The following is a 6,716-nucleotide window of genomic DNA, read 5'->3' as shown; positions in this document are numbered from 1 at the left end:
CAAACTCGGAAAGATATATTATTATATTTTATCACCTCGTGTCTGCTAACCCAGATACGTGTAATCGTACTAAAGTTAACGCAAACTCGGAAAGATATATTATTATATTTTATCACCTCGTGTCTGCTAACCCAGATACATGTAATCGTACTAAAGTTAACGCAAACTCGGAAAGATATATTATTAGGTTTATCACCTCGTGCTTGCTAGTCCTGGTACGTGAAATCGTACCAGTGTCAATGCAAACCCGGAAAGATATATTATTAACGTGATTTTTCCCGGTACTTAGTGTGGTGTGTTCTTCCATGTACTTGTTATAGTATGTTCCTCTATGTACGTGTTATAGTATGTTCCTCTATGTACTTGTATAGTATGTTCCTCTATGTACGTGTTATAGTATGAACTGAACCCTTAAACTATACCTATTATATGTTAGGGTGCAAAGTCATTCTTGGATGTAGTGTTTTAGGCTTACCCTCTTGTATGTGTAAATGGGTTGAGTCTTTCATATAAATAGGAAGTGAGTGACTCCAATTATGTAAGGAACCATTTGGAGTGTTAGACTAGAGAGAGAAACTTTGTACAAACCCATTTGTATATCCTTTCTAGATCTAATATGAGCTTACACAGATTTATTTACTCCTTGTGTTCTTGAGTTTACATGATGATTCACTAGATCTTTTATAATTCCACAAATGCCATCATAATCAACACCACTACAATTGGTATCAGAGCGGGTGTTCTTGATTGGATTAAGAATTGATCCTTGATGGCTTTCATGATTTGGTGATTCATTTTTTGATCTTTGATCTTTGTTTTTTAGAGAGTTTTTGGATTCTAGAAATCGAATTCATCTTTGATTCTATTCAAAATTCGATTTTCTTCACTAGAATTCAAGTGATTTTTACTTTCTCTCTCTAGAAAACTCATTCAAAATCACTTTCTCTCTCTAGAAATCTTCAAGTTCTAGTGATCAAAAATGGCGGTTTACTTGGAGTATGATTCTTGGATTGTGATCGTTAAAGATGTCAAATACAAAATCGGTTTAGAACAATTCATTGGATTAATATTGAAAGGCTTGATGATTTCATGGGATACTTTGATTTCTTATGGAGGTTTGAAGGATGATCATGGAGGATTGATTTTTCAACCACTTTCAAAGATTGAATGCTTGACTAAAGTTTGCCATAACTTGACGAATGAGAGAGATAAAAATGAAGGAAAGGAAAAAAGAATTGTTTGATAAGTATTTCATTTCTCTTATTGATAACCCAAGTGATCTTCATGCTCTTAAGTTTGTTGAAGATGTTCTTGATGTTCAAGAAAAAGGAGTTCAAGTTGATTCTTATGATGAAAAAGTTTTTTGCTCGATTGGAGTTCAAACCGATGATAGTTTGTGTTCTTGTGATTCGTTTGAAGGAATGACTCCTTATCGGAAGCCGGTGATCCAAGAAATTCACAAATATCAAACTCCAAAAGATTTGATTCAAACTCATAAAGTTGAAGTTGTGGAAAGTAGGTTTGTTCATGAAATCAAGTCTTCAAGATGCAAAAAGATGAGAAAGAAAAAGAAGAAGAAGATTAATCGGAAAAACAAGCAGGTTTACTCACAAAAATTGTCAAATGTTGTGAAGCCGAAATCCGTGAAGCAAATTTGGGTTCCAAAGCAACAATCACCAAATGTTGCATTGAATTTGAAGTCAAAACCCAAAAGTATTGGTGGTTCTTTTCAAGATGTTCTTGGATCGTTGAAGAACACGAAGAACACGAAGAACGAGTTGTACATCACGCATAGTGGGTGGTACAATGTTCAAATTGGAGATTTTCTCATTCCAACAAAAGAACCAAGATCGTCTAAATTTGATTCCATCGTTGCAAATGGAACTCGATTCCTCAAAAAGGTATCTCAAATTCTTAAATGGATTCCAAAACGTCCATGATTTCAATTCGTACTTTGCGTTTTTTCAATTTTTGATCAATTTGCCTCATTGGATCTAATCCGTTTCAACCCCATAGTTGATCCAATTATTTTTGTCTAGATCAAAACCAAATTAAACTCATTTTTGTTTAATTTCACTGTTCATAAGTCCGATTTGAGCCCAATCTTCAATCCAATGCTTGTTACTGTTCATGATTTGTTTTAGCCCAAAAATATGTCAATCAGTTCGTTCATTAAGTCCAAATGTCGTATGATTCTCTACAAGTATTGCTTGCCAATTGACTTGTACATATGCTGCATCTGATTATACTATCGGACTCAATTCTTAATCATTTTTTTATTGATTCATCAGTACATGATCTGATTGCGTTTTTGTTCTCATTCTCTCGGTTTCTCTTCAATTTTTCTAATAATCGATGGTTGATGTTTGTGAATGTGCAACTGGAAACTTGATTTTGATTTCAACGAATGTCGATTTTGATTCTATACAATTTGGAATTGAACATCGATTTAAGTTTGAATCGACATGATCAAATTCAATGGTGATGATTTGATTCATGTCAAGAAAGCTCATTATTGAAATCAAATCTGAGATCGATATTGTTGATTTGGTGTGCGTTAACTTTATGAAGTCAAAACAGTGTTCTTGAGAACTTAGAACCGCAATCGATGAAATTGATTTTGATTTCGAAACCAGAGCATGATTTTCGTGATTGATAACGAATGGGAAGGTCGATGTGGGTTTGTTAAATGAAATCGAGGGTTCGTATTTGGATGATTTTCGATTCTAAATCAATGGTCGAGGGTACGACGTCTATGAACGAACAGTCGATTTCTATCTGTTAACAGTAAAGTATAAGTCTGTGTGATTTCGTTTGAGAAGAGGGTTGAGGATGTAGATTCGTTTCGATTTTGGCTATTAAAGGTTGATGTAAGATGTTGAACGAAGCTTTGAGTATCAAAGTCACAGTTGACACTTTTTGGGTCAAAATCTTTTGGAAGAATCGAATGCAAGCAAATGGTTAATTTCGAATATTTGGAGAGGTCAATTATCAATTTTCAAAGGATGATGAAGCGAATACTATGTGTTTGGTAATTTGATTTTAGGGTCATAAAATTTTGATGTGGGAAAACTTGGATTCGTTAGTTGGTCTGATGATTTCGATTTTCAAATCAATGGTTTACAGTCGAATAGATGGTTATTGGAATCGACTTAGGTTATTCTGAGTTCGAATGGTTTGGTTGAGAACAAATTCGTTTTTATGATGCATCGATGAAGAACAGATGGTCGAGGCTGAGTTGTGCTGCTTGATTAAAAACGAACTGGGAAGATTTAGAGTCGATGTTCGAAGTCTGGATTTCAATTTCGTTCGTTTTGGTTTGAACTGTGAAAAGTGATATTTCTTTGTTGCTTGAAGACGAATTGGAATCAACGAATTGTAAATGTTGATTGCTAATGAAAATTTGGAGTTGGGTTCGTAAGTGATGGTCATCTGTTGATTGGGAAGGACGAAAGTGTCTTTTGTGATGATTTCGTACGAAGTATATGATGGCTAGGAAACGAAATTGAAGAAGATGAAAAATTTTCGTAAATATGAATGAAAAAGTTTCGTTCAAATGATGTTGTGAATTCGTACGAAATTAGGGGAAGAGAAAGTTTCGTTCGTTGCTTATACCTTCGTTAGATTGGGGATGAAGAAAGCATAAAGGTTTCAAATGTAGTTCCTCAAGTTTCGAATGGTTGACAAATGGAAAAATCCTTCGTATGAATGATCAAAGTTTCGTATGATTTGATCAAAACGCAAAAATTTTCGAATTCAGCCCCTGAACCTTCGAATATTTGGCACTTTGACAATTAACCCAAGTTTCGTATGTTTGACACTTTTCATCCAAATTCGAAATTTTTTGGAGCTTCGTATGTTTGGGACAACTCTTCGTATGTTTGGTGCACAAAGACAAAATTTTTGAAAATAGTCCCTGAGGCTTCAAATGTTTGGCGGTTCATACCCAAATTCGAAAAAGGACTGTTTTTGCTGAAAATTGAAGAAAATGCATTTCAAGCCCCTGCTGTTTGTGCAAATTGACGCTTTCTACCCAGCTTTGGGAAAGGGGGAGAGTTTTGCATATTTTGGCTGTTTTTGGCGTAATTTCTACCCGGTTTTTGGAAAATCTTGCAACTTTCACCCAAAAAATCAAAAAATTTCACGAATCTGGTACACATCAAGGGGGAGTATTGTGAAGACTATTCCTCGGGCGCTTCTCACCCTTAATGGGTTTTACAATCATTTTTTGATTATAAAAAGGGGGAGAATGATGGGTATTCGAAGCTTCTCGGGTTTGTCGAATATTCATTTGCGGATTTGAAGACCGGTGTTACCTCGAGGGGGAGTTTGGTCTTGATCGCGCTAGCTCGTTGGAGATTGAAGTCGGACATCCAATCCTAACTTTGAGGGGGAGAATGTTAGGGTGCAAAGTCACTCTTGGATGTAGTGTTTTAGGCCTACCCTCTTGTATGTGTAAATGGGTTGAGTCTTTCCTATAAATAGGAAGTGAGTGATTTCCATTATGTAATGAACCATTTGGAGTGTTAGACTAGAGAGAGAAACTTTGTACAAACCCATTTGTATATCCTTTCTAGATCTAATATGAGCATACACAGATTTATTTACTCCTTGTGTTCTTGAGTTTACATGATTATTCACTAGATCTTTTCTAATTCCGCACATGCCATCATAATCAACACCACTACATTATAGTTTACTAGTAATATACTTGAACTGTTGTTGAAAATACTCATTTTACCACTAAGTTATGCTTGCACTTTAAAAATGGAGTTTTGTTAAACTATAAAGTAACATAACTTGAAAGAGCTTTTGGAATGGTTTGATCACTTATAAAATGCATAAGTAACAATTTGAAAGATGTTTATAACAAACATATACACAATTATCATTGTGTTCAACTTGTATTCCCCCCTTAAAACATTTAAAACAGTTTAAACGATTGATTACGGGGTATGAACTCACCTGATGTGGGTGATTCAACTAATATGCGCATAAGGATGGGGAGTTCCACGAATGACGTCTCGAGACACAACAATTCCTAAATGGCATACATTGGCGTATATTGACATAAATATAGTGCTTGGAAGCAACAAAATGCAAGGAAACACCTCACAGGACTAGGAAACACTTTGACCGAGTGTTAGAATCACATGTGATTCATCTAAAGGGTGTTTAAGGCCATAGTTTGGTGTTTACGGCCATGTGTTTACGGCCAAGGGAGTTTACGGCCGTAAACTCATGGTCAAAGTTGCATATGATGGTGTTTGAAGGGTAAGGAAGCTTGAGGGAATTTTGCTCTACACATGGATGAGAAAGACCCACTCAATGGAGAGTGTTGAGGTGTTTACGGCCAAGGGTGTTTACTCTTGGGCCGTAAACTCTCTAAATGGTCACATTTAGGGTCTTAAAGGTAAGGAGTCTCAAGGGTTCAAGTGTTCTAAGGTTTAGCAAAGGTCTAGAAGTGTTTAAGGTCCAAGACTTGACCATAAATGGAGTTTACGGCTAAGGGTGTTTACTCTTGGGCCGTAAACTCTCTAAATGATGAGTTTGGTGATTATTCAAGGTCTTACAAAGCACAAGGGAGTGTTCTAGCCTCAAATCCAAGCCTTAGGAAGAGTTTATGGCCAAAATGGCACCTTTATAGGGGTTTACGGTCATGGGAGATGGCTTGGCCGTAAACTCCTTTTGGTCTTGCATTCTTAATGTTTTCAAGGCTCTAAGCATGAGTCTTAACTAGATAACAAGTATAGGGAAGAGTACTTACGATATAGAGGCTTGAAAGGGTCGATTTTGGCCAAGAACACTAGTGTGTGTTCTTGGTGTTCTTGGTGAAACTTGAAGATTTGAAGATCTAGTTGAAATGATTGTTTTCATGGATGAAATTAAAGAGTATAACTAGGAGATGAAGTGTAACAACAAATCAAGGAAAGATCACTTACGTTTTTTATGATCTAAGATGAAGAACTTGATGAAACTTGATAGGATTTGGAAGTGTTCTTCAGTTGGAAATGAAGAAATGAAAGAAAAATGAAGGGATGGGGTCTTATAGGGGAGTTTCCGGCCAGGGTTGAGTTTACGGCCGTAAACTCCATGTTTACGGCCGTAAACTCCATGTTTACGGCTGTAAACTCCACATGTTGGAGTTTAGGGATTTAGTGTTGTACAGTGAAGTTAACTGGTATTTCCTAACACTCACCACTTGAGTGTAATAGGCTCAGAACACTCAAACAGACTCTAAATTGTGTTAAATGATAGTAGGATTGAGTCTGTCACTGAGTTGAGTTGACTGACTGAGCTTTCAAAGCAAAAAAAATTCGGGTTGTCACATCCAAGGTATTTAGGGTTTCATGTACACTTAGGAGTGTTAGAATGCTCATAACCCAACACATTTACCAGTACATTTTCCATACAAAGCGAAGATAGCCGGTCCCGTCCAATATCGGTGGATGTATCCATTTGAAAGGTTTGTATGTTACAACATAATGTATGTTACTATTTTTTTAAGCTAATTTAAATATTCTTTATTATAGATATCTAAATCAGTTGAAAAAAAACATGAAAAATAAAGCTCGAGTAGAAGGGTCTGTTGTTAACGCGTATTTGCTTCGTGAAGCATCAATATTTTGCTCTCATTATTTCGAGACTGATGTCCCCACACATAATAGAATGTTGCCTCGAAATGATGATGAAGGAGGAGATGAGAAACCGGATAA

Source organism: Lactuca virosa, chromosome 3 (assembly GCF_052849685.1).
Source record: "Lactuca virosa cultivar CGN04683 chromosome 3, Lactuca_virosa_CGN04683_v6, whole genome shotgun sequence".
In the NCBI taxonomy this organism is placed as follows: Eukaryota; Viridiplantae; Streptophyta; class Magnoliopsida; order Asterales; family Asteraceae; genus Lactuca; species Lactuca virosa.
This window is presented reverse-complemented; position numbering follows the sequence as displayed.